The sequence below is a fragment of the Schistocerca cancellata genome, chromosome 9 (genome assembly GCF_023864275.1).
Source record: "Schistocerca cancellata isolate TAMUIC-IGC-003103 chromosome 9, iqSchCanc2.1, whole genome shotgun sequence".
Classification (NCBI taxonomy): Eukaryota; Metazoa; Arthropoda; class Insecta; order Orthoptera; family Acrididae; genus Schistocerca; species Schistocerca cancellata.
The window spans coordinates 95,256,109-95,277,411 of NC_064634.1; positions in this window are offsets into that span (position 1 = coordinate 95,256,109).

Consider the following 21,303-nt stretch of genomic DNA (forward strand, 5'->3'; position numbering starts at 1 on the left):
AGGCAGAAGGCCGCAATGTTTTTTGCTTAAAGGGTAATTTCAACAATAAGATTTTAAGCGGATTAAGGCCCACAATTGGTTTTCCAAAATTAAAAAATACATAAAGTCCAGTAAAAACAAGAATTTTTTTTAAATCACTGGCTACCATAGTTTATAAACAGACAATTAAACACCGGTGAGAAGGACAATAAAGAAAACGGCACTCAAAAGCCTCCAGGGAGGTCGGTCTGCCCTCGTCCACTTAGGTGAGATAGGTGGTGAGCCCAGCTACACTTGATCTGTCGGAACCCAACCAGGGAACAGCCAGGGACCGAACGGCACGACGACTTGCTTGCCACCAATTGGTACATGAGAACTCAAACACAAAAAGTTACGAACGTGATTATCCACAATGAAATATGTATTAGCTGTCAAAACTTCACACCGTGTTGGACAGCGACAACAGGTGAGGAAAGGACGCTGCCTGAAATTACGTTAGTGGCCAGAGCAGGAAACCAGAACACTAACAGCCACAAGGCAGAAAATTCCGCTGGTACACTTGAATTTGAAATACGGCAATACAGTTTACTTCACCCAAAAGGAACACTGCTGAATTTACGTCAGTGGCCAGGGCAGGTGTTGTGACTTGGCTAGACAGCCAAGTCACTATGCGAGGATGCCGAAAGGCACGCGTTTAAGCTCACGCAGGCTGGCGTGAGGTCTGGAAAATGACAAGGAATTATAGTAGCCAAAAATAGTACATAGCTTCTGGAATACTTAACTTTAATCCTTAATTGGAGAACATCGCTCTTGATGATATATAATTACAATCTCAATATAAACTGGTAATGGCGCCTTGCTAGGTCGTAGCAAATGACGTAGCTGAAGGCTATGCTAACTATCGTCTCGGCAAATGAGAGCGTAGTGTAGCATCGCTAGCAAAGTCGGCTGTACAACTGGGGCGAGTGCTAGGAAATCTCTCTAGACCTGCCGTGTGGCGGCGCTCGGTCTGCAATCACTGACAGTGGCGACACGCGGGTCCGTCGTATACTAGCGGACCGCGGCCGATTTAAAGGCTATCACCTAGCAAGTGTGGTGTCTGGCGGTGACACCACAGCAGGTAACCAGAACACTAATGGCCACAAGGCAGAAAATTCCGCTGGTCCACTTGAATTGTAGTCAACCAATATAGTTAACTGCACCGCATGGCGGCTACATTTCAGCAACAGAAACACTCGGTATTGTTCACAGGAAAACCTCCCCACTAGCGAACCACCAAAACGAACAACACAACACGAATGGACGTGGCTTGGGTAGTTGAAACCACTACTCAACTTTAACATCCTAGGTCGGTGAACCACGCACGCTCCAACACTGCGCAGGGACCGCCAGCGGACCCAGCTGACTGCACCGCGCGGAGATGACTTCCCTGGTCCGCAGCAGCCGACCGACTCCTCTCAGAAAGCCGACAACATCTAAAATAGTCGTCAGTGGAAATAACGCCAACTACACACACAACCCGACAAACACTTGCACGAAGACCTGAACTATACCCAACAGTAACTAAGCACGCATCTAGAGAAATCGAGAGTCGTTGCATACACACATGCATACTGACTCATGAACGATCTGCGAGCCAACATTCGTCGTCCGGTAGGATAGGCCGACGATCCACCAAGACCGTGGCCCGACTCAAGTGATGCATGGCGTCAATGGTGAGGTGAGCCATGTCGACGCAGATCTCACTGCTGCTCAAACCCGACTGCACTAGTGCCGCATTTCAACTCCCCGACTCGCAGGTCCGGACTGCGCTCCAGACGCGCTCTAGCTGACTGGCAGACCCAAACTCGCCACCCGAACTGGCTTACGACAGACAACGACCGGGAACTAATAGCAGTCGAGCAAAGATACTACGAGAGGGGATATATCGATACGCGCTGCTAACGCCGTTCACGGTCAGGCAAATCACCGACTCAGTGACAGTAGTAATTTAATTTAACGTATTGAGGTGGATGTACGTTAAAAACAGGGTGTAAAATACATGATGGCGGCAACACGAGCCACGTACGGCTCACAACCTCTCGTCTCATTATACCCGAGCGCTACCAGTTTATTTCCGACCAGCACCGAAATGTCAAGTTTCACACTCCCATCCAACACGACGCCTCCCCATGTCAGGACTCCACCGTCACCAAAGTGTGTCTGATACCATTTCTGAGACTGTTGGGAGATGTTGCTGTACGCTGCTGCTAGAAGAGGAGCAGGTTCTGTTGCTTACTCTACGTAGAGCCGCATAGGTATCCCACAGGTTCTGTGGCCTTCTCTCCGTTGGGCTATTTCAGTTCCTTTTCAATCCCGTGGTCATTTTTTGCGATATCTGTCATTCTGACGTACATGCGCCAGTTTAAGGGAGGAATCATAGTGCGAAACAGTTTCGGAAACTGGCGTTTAGTATTTTGGCCTTCTCTCTTTTCTTTTCCGTTCCGATGGCATTATGGCCATAAATTGTGTGGACAGGTAGCTTCAATCTGTTTACTGATCTGTTAACTGATTCAGCACATCCTGGGGTTTTCGTTCAAGTTGGTTGACAGAAGTTTACTTTCGAATTCGCTGAACCTTTCGCGAATGGCTCCCTTAACGCTAATTTTATCTTCGTTCCGTTTTTATTTGCCAGTGAGGCTTTGGCTAGGTTTAAATTTTCAGTGACGCTCTCTTTGTTTTAGGTCTGTCTTTCTGAAACGTCTGCGGAGCTGGGGCGGGTCCTTGCCATCGGTCACAATTTTACTCGGCTCATATCTCTCTCGGGTACAATACTCAACTTTGTCCATCGACGCTCAATTTCTTCGTGTCGACCGCTGAAGTTATGTGAAATCCGTTTTCTTTTCGCTCTTTCTAAGGTTTCTTCGCATTTCAATTCACAGCCGTATTCAGTGACGCTGTAACGGCCTTATGTCATTAATTCCCTGCCCTATGCTGATTCCAAAAGCTCAGGCTTCTTGACGATCATGGCATCAAATATTTCCCTTCACGAGTCGGTTCTTTGATAAACTGTTCAAGGTACTTTCAGATAAGGTATTTAGAACAATTTCACAGGATTCTCTATCTCTACTACTCACCGTAAGCACTTGAGTGTCACAGTCTATGGCTGCTAAGTTAAAATCTCACCTAATACTATAACAGGACCAGGAAATTTACGTAACATTTCCTTGCTTTCGCCCAAATACTACTTCTCCTGAGGCATGGGATTAAACATCCTACGACTGTATTTGGTCCTCCTCTAACATTTATCTTTACCCAAATTATTTCGCTTTTGGAATCTGTACTAACCTCATTAGAAGAACCATTGTTATTTGCATCTATAAACACGGCTGCACCACCGGCGTTCAAGTTATCTTTAGTACGTGGCCTCCTTGTGTTAGCTAACACTATATTAACACTTTCTTTCTCCGATCTGCCAAGTCAAATACTACTCTCTTTGAATAATGGGGACAGTACTCTTCCCTTGTGAAATTAGAACGTATCGTAAGGGACTTCTCGATAAAAAAAAAAAAAAGAAAAAAAAGAAAAAAAAAACACTTGTGCACGTCACAGGTGCTCCGTTACCGTAGTATTCGATCCCTGCTTGTAACGCTCGAGTGACTTATTACGGAGGTCCTACAATTCTCACCCTATAGAGAAACTCTAGAAATCAGCATCTAAGATCTTCTACATCTAAATCTACATGTACATCTACATGATTGCTGTGCATTTCACATCGAACCACAGTGAAACTATTTCTTTACCGTTCCACTGTCGAACAGCGCACGGAAAAAAGTGATCACTTAAACCGTTCCACCCAAGCTCTGATTTCTTTTGTTTCATCATGATGATTATTTCTCCCTATGCAGGTGGGCGACAAAAAATGGTTCATATGGCTCTGAGCACTATGGGACTTAACTTCTGAGGTCATCAGTCCCCTAGAATTTAGAACTACTTAAAGCTAACTAACCTAAGGACATCACACATATCCATGCCCGAGGCAGGATTCGAACCTGCGACCGTAGCGGTCTCGCGGTTCCAGACTAAAGCGCCTAGAACCGCTCGGCCACTGGGGCCGGCAGGTGGGCGACAGTAAAATATTTTCACACTCTGAGGTCAAAGTAGGTGACTGAAATTTAATGAGAAGATCCTCCTGCAATGGAAGACGACTTTGTTTTAATGACTGCCTCTTCAATTCGCGTGGCATCGTCGTCCCTATTTTGCGATGGTACAAAGCGAGCTGCCCTTCTATGAACATTTTGGACGTCCTCCGTCAACCCTATCAGATGCGGATCCCACGCAGCACAACAATAGTTCAAAACAGGGCGGACGAGCTTATTGTAAGCAATCTTTATAGTAGACCTGTTGCGTTTTCTGTGGGTTCTGCCAACAAAAATACCTTGGTTTGTTTTTCTCATAACATTATCTACGTGAAAGTTCCAGTTTAAGTTGTTCGTAATTGTAAGCATTAAGAATTGAGTTGAATTTCCAGCCTTTAGATTTGTGTTACTTATCGTGTAACAGAAATTTACTGGATTTATTTTAGTATTCTTGTGGATAACTTCAAATTTTTCATTATTTAGAGTCGATTTCCACTTTTCGCACAATACTTTTATCTTGTCTTAATCTTTGCAGTTATTTTTGATCATCAGATGATCTTATAAAACGGTAAACGGCAGAATCACGTGCAAAGAACCAAAGAGGACTGCACAAAGTGTCTCCTAAATCGTTTATGTAGATCGGGAACAGCAGAGGGCCTGCAAAACTTTCTTGAGGAACGCCGGATATCATTTCTGTTTTACATAACACAGTCGTGTGAGCCTCCAGTCTGGCTAAACCAGAAGACCATTTAATATCTTTTGTGTGGGATCTAAAATTTAAAAACCTCTCTCACACCGGCCTGATTTAGCTTCACTGATCAGGATAGTAAAAACATGCGTATATTAAGGGAATTTTCATTGACAAAGCAGGCTTATCACATTCATACAGTTCAGTACTGTTCTATCCTGATTAAATTGAGCTTAACTTAAATTCCATAAGGCAGTGAAGCAATTTCGAAGTCTCGGTGGGACGAAAATTGTCAGTCGATCTCCTGGAAACATTTGTAATAATTATTAACTTTCGGTGATCACATGGGGAAGACCGGAGATCTGCTGGTAAGACCGTGTTAGCCTATTTATTTGAAGTGACTGGATATGTTGAGCATACAAAACGGCAGGTTCGTCCAGTGTAAATCAGACGTTCCCCTCTGATCCCGTGCAACACAGCGTAGTAAGCAGACACTGTCAATAATAATCAGTTAAATAATACGCGAACACACTTACTTTAGTTTAGTTCATGTATTAAATTCCTTCTCATACAGAATCTCATCAAGATGGCGGCTAGCTCAACAATACATACATATACATCCTTCTTTCACGACTAATCCGCAAGAAGTCCCCTATTCTTTCCATAAGAGAAAACATAGATAGCAGAGAAGCTATTCCATGTAGTAAATGGACGCTCCATGGGCTTGAAACTACTTTGCATTGATAATCGGTAAGATAAGAAGAGAGGACAATATTATGGAAATGGAAGAGGATGTAGATGAAGATGAAATGGGAGATAAGATACTGCGTGAAGAGTTTGACAGAGCACTGAAAGACCTGAGTCAAAACAAGGCCCCGGGAGTAGACAACATTCCATTAGAACTACTGATGGCCTCAGGAGAGCCAGTCATGACAAAACTCTACCATCTGGTGAGCACGATGTATGAGACAGGCGAAATACCCTCAGACTTTAAGAAGAATATAATAATTCCAATCCCAAAGAAAGCAGGTGTTGACAGATGTGAAAGTTACCGAACTATCAGTTTAATAAGTCACAGCTGCAAAATACTAACGCGAATTCTTTACAGACGAATGGAAAAACTGGTAGAAGCCGACCTCGGGGAAGATCAGTTTGGATTCCGTAGAAATGTTGGAACACGTGAGGCAATACTGACCTTACGACTTATCTTGGAAGAAAGATTAAGAAAAGGTAAACCTACGTTTTTAGCATTTGTAGACTTAGAGAAAGCTTTTGACAATGTTGACTGGAATACTCTCTTTCAAATTCTGAAGGTGGCAGGGGTAAAATACAGGGAGCGAAAGGCTATTTACAATTTGTACAGAAACCAGATGGCAGTTATAAGAGTCGAGGGGCATGAAAGGGAAGCAGTGGTTGGGAAAGGAGTGAGACAGGGTTGTAGCCTCTCCCCGATGTTATTCAATCTGTATATTGAGCAAGCAGTAAAGGAAACAAAAGAAAAATTCGGAGTAGGTATTAAAATTCATGGAGAAGAAGTAAAAACTTTGAGGTTCGCCGATGACATTGAAATTCTGTCAGAGACAGCAAAGGACCTGGAAGAGCAGCTGAACGGAATGGACAGTGTCTTGAAAGGAGGATATAAGATGAACATCAACAAAAGCAAAACGAGGATAATGGAATGTAGTCAAATTAAGTCGGGTGATGCTGAGGGAATTAGATTAGGAAATGAGACACTTAAAGTACTAAAGGAGTTTTGCTATTTAGGGAGTAAAATAACCGATGATGGTCGAAGTAGAGAGGATATAAAATGTAGACTGGCAATGGCAAGGAAAGCGTTTCTCAAGAAGAGAAATTTGTTAACATCGAATATAGATTTAGGTGTCAGGAAGTCGTTTTTGAAAGTATTTGTATGGAGTGTAGCCATCTATGGAAGTGAGACATGGACGATAACTAGTTTGGACAAGAAAAGAATAGAAGCTTTCGAAATGTGGTGCTACAGAAGAATGCTGAAGATAAGGTGGGTAGATCACGTAACTAATGAGGAGGTATTGAATAGGATTGGGGAGAAGAGAAGTTTGTGGCACAACTTGACTAGAAGAAGGGATCGGTTGGTAGGACATGTTCTGAGGCATCGAGGGATCACAAATTTAGCATTGGAGGGCAGCGTGGAGGGTAAAAATCGTAGAGGGAGACCAAGAGATCAATACACTAAGCAGATTCAGAAGGATGTAGGTTGCAGTAGGTACTGGGAGATGAAGAAGCTTGCACAGGATAGAGTAGCATGGAGAGCTGCATCAAACCAGTCTCAGGACTGAAGACCACAACAACAACAAACAACAAGAAGAGATAATAAGAAGAGATATTTCGAGATATGTACTGAGTTATATAATTTATAAAATTTCTGTAAATATCGTGGAGAGACCGCTGCAAGAGACATTACAACCACTATCGGTCCTGCGAACGATGCTGCTGTACGCTAGCTCTGCTTCCATCTCGTGCACGAGGCCAGCTGTCTTCAGCAAAGCAGCCAGCCCCCTCTAGGAACCAATACTGGCGTCTGAACCCAGGCGCCAGGAGTCATCAGTGCCAACATGAGCTACGATTTGCAGCCAGTTGTACCCCGGTGCTCTCAATCACTTCCTGCAGAGCCTCCTCGTAGTCTCCCAGCTCCGTCAAACAAGCAAACGCTACACACTAGTCAGCACAGTAAAATTCACAGGCGTAATCCACTTCTTCAGAGAAGCACGTGAGAAACTAAGTCCTGTGTACAAGCAGGGACCCGTGCTGCTCCTGGCGCATCAGCTCGGTTCCTATGTTGCAGCTGCATCCGATGTTTGTGCCTCGCTGGCACACAATGTGTTTCTCGCACCTAGTCACATTATTTCCTCGTATTTGCTCGTACTGTTACGTGTTGCTAGGAATCCGTACTCTTGGGTGCCGTTAGCTTCGTTGAAACGGTAGAGAGCGACGCAACAAAGCCATAAAGCGAACGGCGCGCGTGAGCGGACTGCGGCCAGCAGGTAGGCGACGTCCAGCCCCTCACAGCCGTTTCTTATAAAACTGTAGCCAAAAATGTGGTGTCACCGCCAGACACCACACTTGCTAGGTGGTAGCGTTTAAATCGGCCGCGGTCCGTTTGTATACGTCGGACCCGCGTGTCGCCACTGTCAGTACTTGCAGACCTAGCGCCACCACATGGCAGGTCTAGAAAGACGGACTAGCACTCGCCCCAGTTGTACGACGACTTTGCTAGCGACTACACTGACGAAGCCTTACTCTCATTTGCCGAGACACCGTTAGAATAGCCTTCAGCTAAGTCCATGACTACGACCTAGCAGGGCGTCATTAGCCTTACAGTGATTGTAATTAACCGTATCTGGAGATAGTCTCATTTGTATCGTCAATAGCGATGTACCACAAGGATGCATTAAAGTTGAGTATTAACTTAGATACGTACTTTTCTTATTAGCATTCAATTACTTATCCTGTTCCAGAACTCACGCCAGCCGGCGTGTGTGTACGCGTGCCTTTCGGCTACCTCCGAGTGGCGTGGCTGTCTTGCTACGCCACAACAAAAAATATCACGAGTCGAGTCCTCGATGACCTGTTATGAGCTGTGCGGCAGCGAACACGACGAAGCCTACTGCTTATCAAGTTCCTGCTTCCATTTTTCCCACATGAGAGTCCTGCAGGGATCAACCTTAGTATAAGACAGGATAAGACGAGGGACAGCACAAAACCGGCCAGAGGCTGATGACTTCATCTCAATCTAAAAACTAAACTCCGTCCGAGCAGGCCACGGAAGGCCCAATGATACCGACCGACCGCCGTGTCATTCTTAGCCGATATGAGTCACTGGATGGCGCATGTGGTAAGCACACTGCTCTCCCGGCCGTTGTCAGTTTTCGTGACTAGAGCCGCTATCTCGCCGTCAAGTAACTCCTCAATTGGCCTCACGAGGGCTGAGTGCACTCCGCTTGCCAACAGCACTCGGCAGACCAGGACGGTCACCCATCCAACTGCTAACCAAGCACGAAAGTGCTGAACTTCGGTTATCTGACAGGAACTGATGTTACCACTGCGACAACACCGTTGGCTCACCTCCGTCTACATCTGTATATGTATACCGAAAGCCACTCAATAGCTCACGTCAAGGAATATAGAGATTCTATTATCGCTTTATTCTTATCGATTTTCCAGTATTATCGATTTTCTTCCCTAGTTCATTCGCTTCCTGAAACAGAAGAAATAGCTGTATATATCCCTTTGTACCCTGATCGCCGGCCGGGGTGGTCGAGCGGTTCTAGGCGCTACAGTCTGGAACTGCGAGACCGCTATGGTCGCAGGTTCGAATCCTGCCTCGGGCATGGATGTGTGTAACGTCCTTAGTGTGGTGTCACCGCCAGACACCACACTTGCTAGGTGGTAGCTTTAAATCGGCCGCGGTCCATTAGTACATGTCGGACCCGCGTGTCGCCACTGTCAGTACTTGCAGACCTAGCGCCACCACATGGCAGGTCTAGAAAGACGGACTAGCACTCGCCCCAGTTGTACGACGACTTTGCTAGCGACTACACTGATGAAGCCTTTCTCTCATTTGCCGAGAGACAGTTAGAATAGCCTTCAGCTAAGTCCATGACTACGACCTAGCAAGGCGCCATTTGCCTTACAGTGATTGTAATTAACCGTATCTGGAGATAGTCTCACTTGTATCGTCAATAGCGATCTACCACAATGATGGAATAAAGTTAAGTATCCGAGCAGCTGCATACTTTTCTTTAGTGTATTCATAACTTATTCCTGTTCCAGACTTCACGCCAGTCGGCGTGTGTGTGTACGCGTGCCTTTCGGCTACTTTCCGAGTGGCGTGGCTGTCTTGCTACGCCACAACACTTAGGATAGTTAGGTTTAAGTAGTTCTAAGTTCTAGGGGACTGATGACCACAGAAGTTAAGTCACGTCGTGCTCAGAGCCATTTTTGAACCTACCCTGATCTCTCTTACGTGGCCCTCATAATCCCTATGCGAGATGTACGTTTGTCGCACTGTACTAGTTGCACATCCATGTTTTGACATAGGTTATGTAAATATGTAGGATTTTGAAAGTACCTATGTTATCTTTCTTCCAAGAATTCGCTTATAAGTTCGGCGAGCACTTCTGTTACAGTTTCGTATGGGCTGTATGGACCTGTTACAATCCTAGCTCTCCTATTCTGAATTTGCTCCATGCCTTGTGTCTCGCCGAGTTGATAAGGGCTCAGAACACTGGAACAGTACTTTAGAACTGTTAGTACTACAGTCTTGCATGCAGTTTCCTTTACAGATGCACCTCATTTTCTATGTCTTGTATTCGCGTCCCCTAATGCTTCTTAGAATTATTCGTAAATACTTATACGACTTTCCATACTGAATACGTTCGCCACTAAACTTGAAATTAGACACTTTTGTGATATCTATTTGTTGCAGACAGTATAGTAGATTTATATATACTTAAAGGGAGTTATGACAAAAGCTTAAAGAATTATTTTTCCCACAGAAAATTTGTTATGGAGTTCACTATTATCCAAAACAGCTAAGTTTACGTCCAATTGTGATTTTTCTTCTTAGATTTAAGCCGTACCTGTAAGCAACATGGTGCTATTTACAGTATAATCTCCACAGGGAATTGTGCCCGACTGACTTCTTACTGTGTTGCTGAGGACTAGAAAAATGAGGAAAATTTGGTCTGTGTGAGGGAGAGGCGTGCAGTATCGGTCGGACTAAGTTCTTCGACTTTACTGTGTAACTGAGGTGGTTAATCGGAATATTAATATACTATTTTCTTACCTCAAGACGTTGGTCCGCCCCGGTAGCTGAGTGGTCAGCGTGACAGACTGTTAATCCTAAGGGCCCGGGTTCGATTCCCGGCTGGGTCGGAAATTTTCTCCACTCAGGGACTGGGTGTTGTGTTGTCCTAATCATCATCATTTCATCCCCATCGACGCGCAGGTCGCCGAAGTGGCGTCAAATTGAAAGACCTGCACCAGGCGAACCGTCTACCCGACGGGAGGCCCTAGCCACACGACATTTCCATTTATTTACCTCAAGACGTTTTCTATGAATAGCACAGTGCAATGATAATTTGTTTATAGTAACTAATTGCATGGAAAGTAAAAGGCTTGCAGAAAGTGTCTTGCAGTGTCGGCCGTTGTCTCTTCAGTGACAATTTCGGTTGTTATACGCAGTGAACAATAATACAAAACATAAGTACGGGAACGTAATGTTAGTGTTTCAGCTCAGTTCACCACTGTGTGGCTCATTGCATACAGAGATCGTGAATAAAATACGCAATATTCTCTCGATTTCCACATCCAGCCTCTACTCTTGGTACACAGCTCCCAGTCTTCTTCAAATTACTCCCAATACGTAATGCACTTTTCAGTTTCTTCCGTTGACCAATTACCTCCAGTAAATTCCAGTTTTGTTCGGCGCTTTGTAATTTTCTTTTCATGGCCCCCATTTGCGCATTTATTTTATTTTGGAACACCAGGCTTAAGATCAGTTTTTTTTTCTTTGAATCATTTCTCTTCCGTGGCGATTTTTTCCTGCTTTTAATCACTTCTCTTCGGCGGCGATCTTTTTCTTTTCTAATTGTTGAAACCCTTCAGCTGTCTCTCTCGCGACCATTTCGTTAGACATCACCTTTCTCACAGTAATTTTCGTGTACTCTTCATTCCATTTGCCTCTCACTTTTTTCTAGTTTTCCGCGACTTCAATCTGAAAAGAAGTAAGATGACGAAAGAATTATTTAAAAATAAAAATTATTTTTGGCCGATGCTGAAAGACAGTTGCGCATCTAACAGGCAGTAGAATGTAGTCGTATTGCACGGGAGATTATCATGAAACATTTGGGAGATGTCATTCCTTACGTAACACAGATAACCGAAATTTAGCAAAGAAATTCATCACTTATCTCAAAACGGGTACGAAAGGCCTCAGAGTATCTTCGGAGCGACATGAGTGACAGCAACACCACCGAGAACTCAGAGCAAGGGAACCGCTGAAGACAAGAAGAATATATCCGACCCCAGTGCACATGGATACGCAAGCTTGCCCCTGCTTACTGTGCACTTTTGCCACCTGAAGACGGAAACAAAAGTCACAGTAGTGGCCGGCACTGTGAGACGGCCGATAGTACAGGACTTACCTCTGTAGTTTTTGTATAGCCTGTACATGTGTGCCGCCCCCCCCCTCCCCCCTCCCCGCCACAAAGTGTGGTATAAGGGTCCTCGTTGGAATTTCATGAAGTGTATTTTTTTAGGGGTGTGGGGTGGAAGGGGGGAAGGTTCTTGATACAGTGAGATTATGAGAGTATGGGGCGAAATATTTTTGTTTTCATATAAAACTCAACCGATTATCTCTGAACTGTTGGGTTGATTGGTGGTTGACCTAACCGTTGCCTAACGTTAAATGTTGAGACTGTAGCGGCGAGCATTTGTTATGACCTGAAGTTCCTTGCTTTCAAGGGTCTGCAGTCGCTTCAGGCGAGTATCGGTGGCCATTAACCGCACAGCCGAACCATAAAAAGTGGCCGGAAGTATATGGGTTGAACTTAAGTCACTTTTAAAGACCGGTTACAATTGATAAAATAAACCACTACCCCTGTTCACCGCACTGGTAAGGCGCCATTTCCAAGTGAATCGCTTGTTTGAACTGTGAGTTACACCAATAGTTGTAAGTTGGCTTCATCTTGGTAGTGAACAGAACTGCTTCGTTCTTGTTAAGGTTCATTTTCACCTTCCAGATAGTGCATTATTCTGTAGGGCTGTTACACACTGTACGCATTCGTTTCTGAGTAACAAGTATTCCACGAGACCCGAAATACAGTTTTGTTACTGCACGAAACTTTTCATTCTTCTCAAGTTTTCTTCCCCATACGCAGTTCGGGTCGCATTTTCAACGCAGTAAGTTTTTATTGACACAAAGTACTGAATATATTTTCTGATTTGGCATATTTTCTTTCTTCTGATTTATAAAGAGCATTCGAATGAAAACGAAAGGCTAGTCGGAGTGGCCGAGCGGTTCTAGGCGCTACAGTCTGGAACCGCACGACCGCTACAGTGGCAGGTTCGAATCCTGCTTAGGGCATGGATGTGTGTGATGTCCTTAGGTTAGTTAGGTTTAAGTAGTTTCAAGTTCTAGGGGACTGATGACCTCAGAAGTTAAGTCCCATGGTGCTCAGAGCCATTTTTGAACCATGAAAACGAAAGAGATGCAACAATGTAAGTAAATTGTTTATTATTAAGTGTTAATGAAACGCTTGCAGGACAGGACAGGTAGTTGGAATTGTGGAAAGCAGCCAAAAAGAGTGGCTGTCAGTTACACTCGAACACATATAACTTTATTTATTTGACCAAACATTACGGTACAAATTCTTGAACTTAGTTATCAGCTGAATACGCCACACTATCTTGTGCATTAAGGGCACAACCACTTTAATTAAAAAAAAAACGGCTAAAAGCCATTAACTCAAAATTCAGACGCCAAAGAGAATATTTAGAAGGCAGAAGGCTTCACGTTAAGTAAGTTCTATAATTTGGCTGAAGGCCCAAAAATCTAACACTTGAAAAGCAACAACCTTAATTTAAAGACGGCTGAAGGCCCATGATTTTTAAGACTGAAGGTAAAATTAAATAATAAAAAAAGAAAACACAAGGCAGAAGGCCTTATCTTCCATTAGGCTGAAAGCCCCAAACAGTCTGATGCTCGAAAGACAAAGATTCTTAAATTATAAACGGCTGAAGGCCCATGACTTAAAACACAAGTAAAATAATTTTTAGTAGGCAGAAGGCCCAAGCTAACACTTAAAAAGCATGGAACGTTAATTTTAAAGCAGCTGAAGGCCCATGACTTAAAACACCACTAAAAACAATTCAACCTTAATTCAAAACCGTCGGAAATGAGCCATACATATACACACAACAGACAGTAAGAAAAGGCGGTGCAGCTAACGGCGCCCACAAGGGAACCTCCCCATCGCACCCCCGTCAGATTTAGTTGTAAGTTGGCACAGTGGATAGGCCTTGAAAAACTGAACACACATCAGTCGAGAAAACAGGAAGAAGTTGTGTGGAACTATGAAAAAAAAAAATAAAATATACAAACTGAGTAGTCCATGTGGAAGATAGCCAACATCAAGGCCAATATGAATCAGAAGTGCCGTGGTGCCGTGGTTAGCGTGAGCAGTTGCGGAGCGAGAGGTCTTCGGTTCAAGTCTTCCCTCGAGTGTAAATTTTACTTTCTTTATTTTCGCAAAGTTATGATCTGTCGTTCGTTCATTGACGTCTCTGTTCACTGTAATAAGTTTAGTGTCTGTGTTTTGCGACCGCACCGCAAAACCGTGCGATTAGTAGACTAAAGGACGTGCCTCTCCAATGGGAACCGAAAACATTTGATCGAAAGGTCATAGGTCAACCGATTCCTCCACAGGAAAACACGTCTGATGTATTCTACACGACACTGGTGACGGCATGTGCGTCACATGATAGGAATATGTTGTCGAGCCACCTAGCTTCTACACTTGGCGAATGGGTAAAAAGATTCTTCTACCTTGCCCGATTTAGGTTTTCTCGTGGATGTGATAATCACTCCAAAAAAAAGTGGTGAAAACATAAGAGTTTGTCACATAAACTGCAACAAATGAATTCAACAGTTTCACAGTCGCACAGTTTTCTCTGTGCTCTGTCAAAACATGTTTTTAACGTTTTCAAATTTTTCCGTGTGTAGACCGTCAAATCCTGCTTATGTCCAAGCAAATCTGAACATGTCCTGGAATTTTGGAGAGCGAAGTTGATTATGTGTGAGTGCTTGAACTTTGATAAGTGTATGAAAATAAAAAAATAAACTTTTCACTAGAGGGAATACTTAAACCAAGGACCTCTCGTTCTACAGTTGCTCACGCTAACCACGGGACCACGGTGCTCCTCGGCTCTTGGTAACCTTGATGTTGCCTATCTTGCGCATGGACTACTCAGTTTGTATATTTTGCTTATTTTTTTCATGGTTCCACACAACTTCTTCCTGTTTTCTCGATTGATGTGTGTTCAGTTTTTCAAGGCCTATCCACTGTGCCAACTTATAACTAAATCCGAGGGGGGTGCGATGGGGAGGTTCCCTTGTCAGAAGTTTTGGAGGTCGGCCAGCTCTTGAAATACTAACGTTCACTTAGGTGAGACAGGCAGTCGGCCCAACCATTCTCGACCCGACGACAACCCAACCAACAGTCAGTCAACAGATCTAACGACAAGATAACTTGCGCTCCACTCGACTAGCACACAACAGGGAGTTCAGTGCAAGCGTCAAAGGCATGGACGCCCACAACCAAGCATACATTAAGCTGTCGAACTACACACCGTGCTAGACAGCGACAACACGGTGAGGAAAGCGACATGCCTAAATTTACGTCAACGGTCAGGGCAGGTAACCGGAACGTTAACGGCCACAAGTCAGAAAATTCCGCTGGTGCACTTCAATTGCAAATAACCGAATACAGTTAGACTCCACCGGACGGTGGTTAAACCTCCGCCAACTCGAACACACACGTTGTTGCTCGCGGGAATGTCCCAACAGCCAACAACGAGAACCAAACGACACAGTGTGAACAGTCTTGACCTGCTAGTAAACTAAATCCAAACTCAACTTTCGTGTACAGAGTCGATGAGGCACTGACCTCGCAGCAATGGGAACAGCCCCACACACTCCGACACTGTGTAGAGACCGCCAGCGGGCCCGGCCAACTACGCCCCGTGGAGATTTCCTCGCTGCTCCACGCCAACCGACCGACTCCTCGCACACCAGCACGGAGACAGCACTAAAATAACTGAGCAATCGACATCACAAGCTACACACAATTTCATACACGCTAGGACGAAGAACGCAACCGATGCTAAAAGCAGTGACCGAGCAATGACACAGCCGAACCACGAGTTGAGACACACACCGCCAACCCATAAGCGACCGGCGAGCAAATACACGTCGCCCGGTAAGACGACCAACCGACGATCAGCCAAGAGCGTCCCCAGTTCAAGTCATGTCTGCCGGCAACGGTCGGGCGAGTCATGGCTATGCAAGCATCACTTCTGATCCAACACGACCAACTTCGGCCGCGTCCCACCCTTACGACTGCCAGGTCCGAACTGCACGACAGTTTTCAACCGGGAAGTAATAGCAGTCAGCAAAGATAATACGGCAGGGCTATATCGATAAGCGCTGCTACTGCCGCTCACGGGCAGGCAAAGCAGCAACACAGTGACAACAGAAATTGAAACTAACGTAACAAGGTGGCAGTATGGAAAGAAAAAGAAAAAAAAAACAATATGTAAAATAAGAGATGTCGCGAAAACGAGCGACACAACGCTCAGTTAATACACTACTGGCCATTAAAATTGCTACACCAAGAAGAAACGCATGTGATAAAAGGGGTATTCATTGCACAAATATATTATACTAGAACTGACATGTGATTACATTTTCACGCAGTATGGGTGCATAGATCCTTAGAAATCAGTACCCAGAACAACCACCGCTGGCCGTAATAACGGCCTTGATACGCCTGGGCATTGAGTCAAACAGAGCTTGGATGGCGCGTACAGTTACAGCTGCCCATGCAGCTTCAACACGATACCACAGTTCATCAAGAGTAGTGACTGGCGTATTGTGACGAGCCAGTTGCTCGGCCACCATTGACCAGACGTTTCCAGTTGGTGAGAGATCTGGAGAATGTGCTGGCCAGGGCAGCAGTCGAACATTTCCTGTATCCAGAAAGGCCCGTAAAGGACCTGCAACAAGCGGTCGTGCAATATCCTGATGAAATGTAGGGTTTCGCAGGGATCGAATGAAGGGTAGAGCCACGGGTCGTAACACATCTTAAATGTAACGTCCACTGTTCAAAATGCCGTCAATGCGAACAAGAGGTGACCGAGACGTGTAATCAGTGGCACCCCATACCATCACGCCGGGTGATACGCCAGTATGGCGAAGACGAATACACGCTTCCAATGTGCGTTCACCGCGATGACGCCAAACACGGATATGGCCATCATGATGCTGTAAACAGAACCTGGATTCATCCGAAAAAATGACGTTTTGCCATGCTGCTGCAAACGCCGTCGAACTGTTCGCGAAGATGGTTGTTGTCTTGACTCAGGGATCGAGACGTGGCTGCACGATCCGTTAGAGCCATTCGGATAAGATGCCTATCATCTCGACTGCTAGTGATACGAGGCCGTTGGGATCCAGCACGGCGTTCCGTATAACCCTCCTGAACGCATCGATTCCTTATTCTGCTAACAATCATTGGATCTTGACCAACGCGAGCAGCAATGTTGCGATACAATAAATCGCAATCGCGATAGGCTACAATCTGACCATTATCAAAATCGGAAACGTGATGGTACGCATTTCTCCTCTTTACACGAGGCATCACAACAACGTTTCACCAGGCAACGTCGGTCAACTGCTGTTTGTGTATGAGAAATCGGTTGGAAACTTTCCACATGTCAGCACGTTGTAGGTGTCGCCACCGGCGCCAACCTTGTGTGAATGCTCTGGAAAGCTAATCATTTGCATACGACAGCATCTTCTTCCTGTCGGTTAAATTTCGCGTCTGTAGCACGTCATCTTCGTGGTGTAGGATTTTTAATGGCCAGAAGTGGATGTTGGGAGTTATATTGGAGACACGGAGTCCGACAGTAATAACGTATTACAGTGTTCTCTAACGCTGGAATCCGGCTAACGTCATTGTAGAACTATACCCCACGGTCGACTGAACGTGGGTTTACGCGGATTTGCGCGGGTTTGGCGAGCCATCCACGCACCCTTGCTGCCTTCCTATCCACTGTTGTTCGCTCGGCGTGGTATATGGTCACTGACGAAGGCTCCGAGCCATACACATAACTGACGGTCCCATGTGCCCCCGTTGCGCGATGACAGACCGGACGAACACAGATTGAACTGTGGCCCCGCTCGCGAGTGCTGGAAACTGATCCACCATGTCTGGCTCTCCTCGTAAGCCGCCCCTTTGTTTCGTTTGTGTCCCTGGATCTCTTTCATCCCGACGCCGTCTGTTTCCGGATGACCCGGATGGATGCGATCAACTGGGTAAAGGGAATGGCGATACGATACATGTACCGCGTCGGCGAAGAGATAATCCTCGATTTTGATGATGAACGAGTTCATGATCTTAAAACACAGAACGCAATACCGGAACCTTTTTGCTAACTGTTTGAGGTCGTCGTTCATGGAACCACCTTCCAGCTGGTGTGAGCCGAGTTTGAGAAGAAGTGATGTTTGCACGATCCGCATACGGTAACGGAACCTCTCTCTGACTGTGTGCAGTGGCCTCGGACACTCCGACGGTTGACGCCAGCGCTCGAATACAAGTCTTCACTCTCTCCCAACGGAACTGCTTTTTATAACTTTCCCTAACGGCATAAATCCAGAATAAATAGGTCATAATAAAAAATAAAAAATCATTTATGCAGGTTACTTCTAATTAAACATAGTATCTAAAGATTTGCAGAATAAAACGACTACATCATATTGACAATAAGAAGAATTGGCAAAAAAGACTTAGGTAGCACATCTGTATTACATTGTCACATGTGGCCCACATTCCATAATATACCCTGAGACGGAGAGACTCAGCGAATGTCGGAAGGATAAAGTACAAAAACTGTAATGCAGTTGCGCAGAAAACATATTGTAGGATAGCTGCACCAGTACGATGACAACTCAGTGTCACTATCTTTCAAACCAACTCAGTGTAACATTTCCTAAACCAAATAAACATAAATTACACTAACTAAAAAAGATCATTTCGTTTGCATTTGGCTGTTAACCTTGTAACATTTTCTGTCAGCGTTACAAAGGTAGACATCCGTAGTATGGTTCAAATGGCTCTGAGCACTATGCGACTTTGCTTCTGAGGTCATCAGTCGCCTAGAACTTAGAAATAATTAAACCTAACTAACCTACGGACATCACACACATCCATGCCACTCCGGCCGGCCATCGGTAGTATTTTAACGTGATGAGTTGATTCGCTTGTGCTGACTCGAGAGAGACGCTAAAAATAGTAAATTGCAAACATGTGCCGAAACACCCGACAACTCTTAGGAGGGACACCCGGTAGAAGACAAAAGTCTTACTAGGAAAGGGAACGAACTCAGCTGGGGCATCCACCAATTTTGTCATGTTAGTAAGAAGGTTTTTATGTGCAATGTCTGCTTCATTAATGGCGACCAGCAACGGAAATAATGGGTTGGGTTGGGATGGTTCGGGGAAAAGACCAAACAGCGAGGTCATCGGTCTCATCGGATTAGGGAAGGACGGGGAAGGAAGTCGGCCGTGCCCTTTCAAAGGAACCATCCCGGCATTTGCCTGGAGCGATTTAGGGAAATCACGGAAATAGTGAGTAATACCGAATAGTCTGTAATGGGTTTGACAATACCGAAAGCCTACAGTGCAAAATTAAGTCTCTACTTCAAAAGCCCTCCACTGGTTGACCGACCGAGGTGGCGCAGTGGTTAGCACACTGGACACGCATTCGGGAGGACGACGGTTCAAACCCACGTCCTGCCATCCTGATTTAGGTTTTCGGCGATTTTCCTAAATCCAGTCAGGCAAGTGCCGGGATGGTTCCTTTGAAAGAGCACTGCCGACTTCCTTCCCCATCATTCCCTAACCTGATGGCGCCGATGACCACGCTGTTTGGTCCTCTTCCCCAAATCAACCAACCAACTTGCCACTGGGTGATATAGCACGTATCCTACGAACATACCAGACTAAACGCTTTCGGTGAGCCGAAGTTTTATTCGGAGGCTCATCGGTTAGAAGGCGCCGATGACTCCCTATCGGAAAAAGAATGTGCACGGGGTGGCCTGCCACGAACGAAACGAACCGACGCGGAGACACCTGCGGCGGTACGATAGTCCCAGACGCCTTGCCTCTGGGTCTGTGTGTCCTGCTGCCTGGCCTGGTGGTGTAGGCCACAGTTTTACGGCTGCCTTCGCCTGCGGCGTCGGAAATCGCCGAGTGGCGCAAGTACGGCTCACGTGACCTTCCGCCTGCCGTCAACTGTTTTATTACGATGTCCGTGAACAACGATACTCCAGCACGCGAGTAACACCAACCAGAGGCAGCGTCTGCCAGCCGCGATAAACAGAGCGCAACCTGGCTGCTTTTGTTTGGGGCTGGCTCATCTGAGCAGTCCACGTTTTCCAGATGTCCGAAACATCTCGAACGTGCTCCGTCCATCCAACAACCGATACAGCCCACTGAAAACTATGTGAGTGTTTTTTTTTTGTTTTTTAACTGTCATTCCACCCCTTGAATTGATGGTGGGCCCATTTTCGATTTAAATCATATGATTTAGGCCAGAGGATATAACGGAACTTTGCGGGCAGGCGTGTCAACTAGCATCATATTACTTAAAATGGGGGATAAATAGACTTTATTTTGGAAGAATTAAAAAGGGAAAAGTAATACGAAACTTTAATAACTGCACAGTATTACTAAGAAGCAATATAATGAAAAGTAATATAAAGCAAATTAGCAAAGACCAAGCGGGACAGAAAGATATAGGGGCGCGTTTGTTTTTTAGTACATATAAAAGAACATGTAACACATTATTGAGCTCTCTACCTTCAGTTATCGCGATCGGGCTAGTCGATGAAAAAGTGGTACGCGAATGCGAAATTCATTAAGGAGATTATTTAAAGACTCTTCAAGCACGTTTAAAATACAGTACGTGTGACGCAGTGATCAGAGTCTTTTACTGTCGGGTGGAGTGAAAATGAATCCGACTACATAATTCGAACTTTGTGTTAGCTGGGAAAAATAGTCTTGGGAAACTATTATGGTTGTGGAACCCACAAAAGTGGTGCGCAACGGAAAGCTATAGTTTACGTAATTCTGCATTTTATAAAATGGTGAAACGCGTGTGCGCGGAACATTAATAGCATCTTATCCTTGGACGGTTGCGGGGGTAACTGATACAAACAAATAGTTCGCTTATTAACTACCAGATATTAATTAACGGGGACCTAAAATACTAAAAAAGGATAGGATCATCACCTCCAATCCCGATTCATATTTCATATTTAATTAGTGAAAAGAGAAGTGTTAATAAACAAAATACATTTCAATTTTATCCACAATTTTGGCTTCATTACGTAGTCTTGACTACATGATAAACAATATCTGTGGAAGTTGTATGCAACGTATCGTCATAATATTTAGCCAACCAACATTGTGGGTCACCAAAAAATGTAAATGCATGAAATTGCTCTTACAGCGGATGTATAATGTGTGAGTGCGACTAACTATATTGAGAAACTGAACATCCATTACGTACTTGCATGTTTCTCTGCGAAAATGGTCCTTGTCGGTACATCGGCATAGAGTTCGAATAGAATCTCTGGAACATTGCAAACCATTAAAAAAATGGTTCAAATGGCTCTGAGCACTATGCGACATAACTT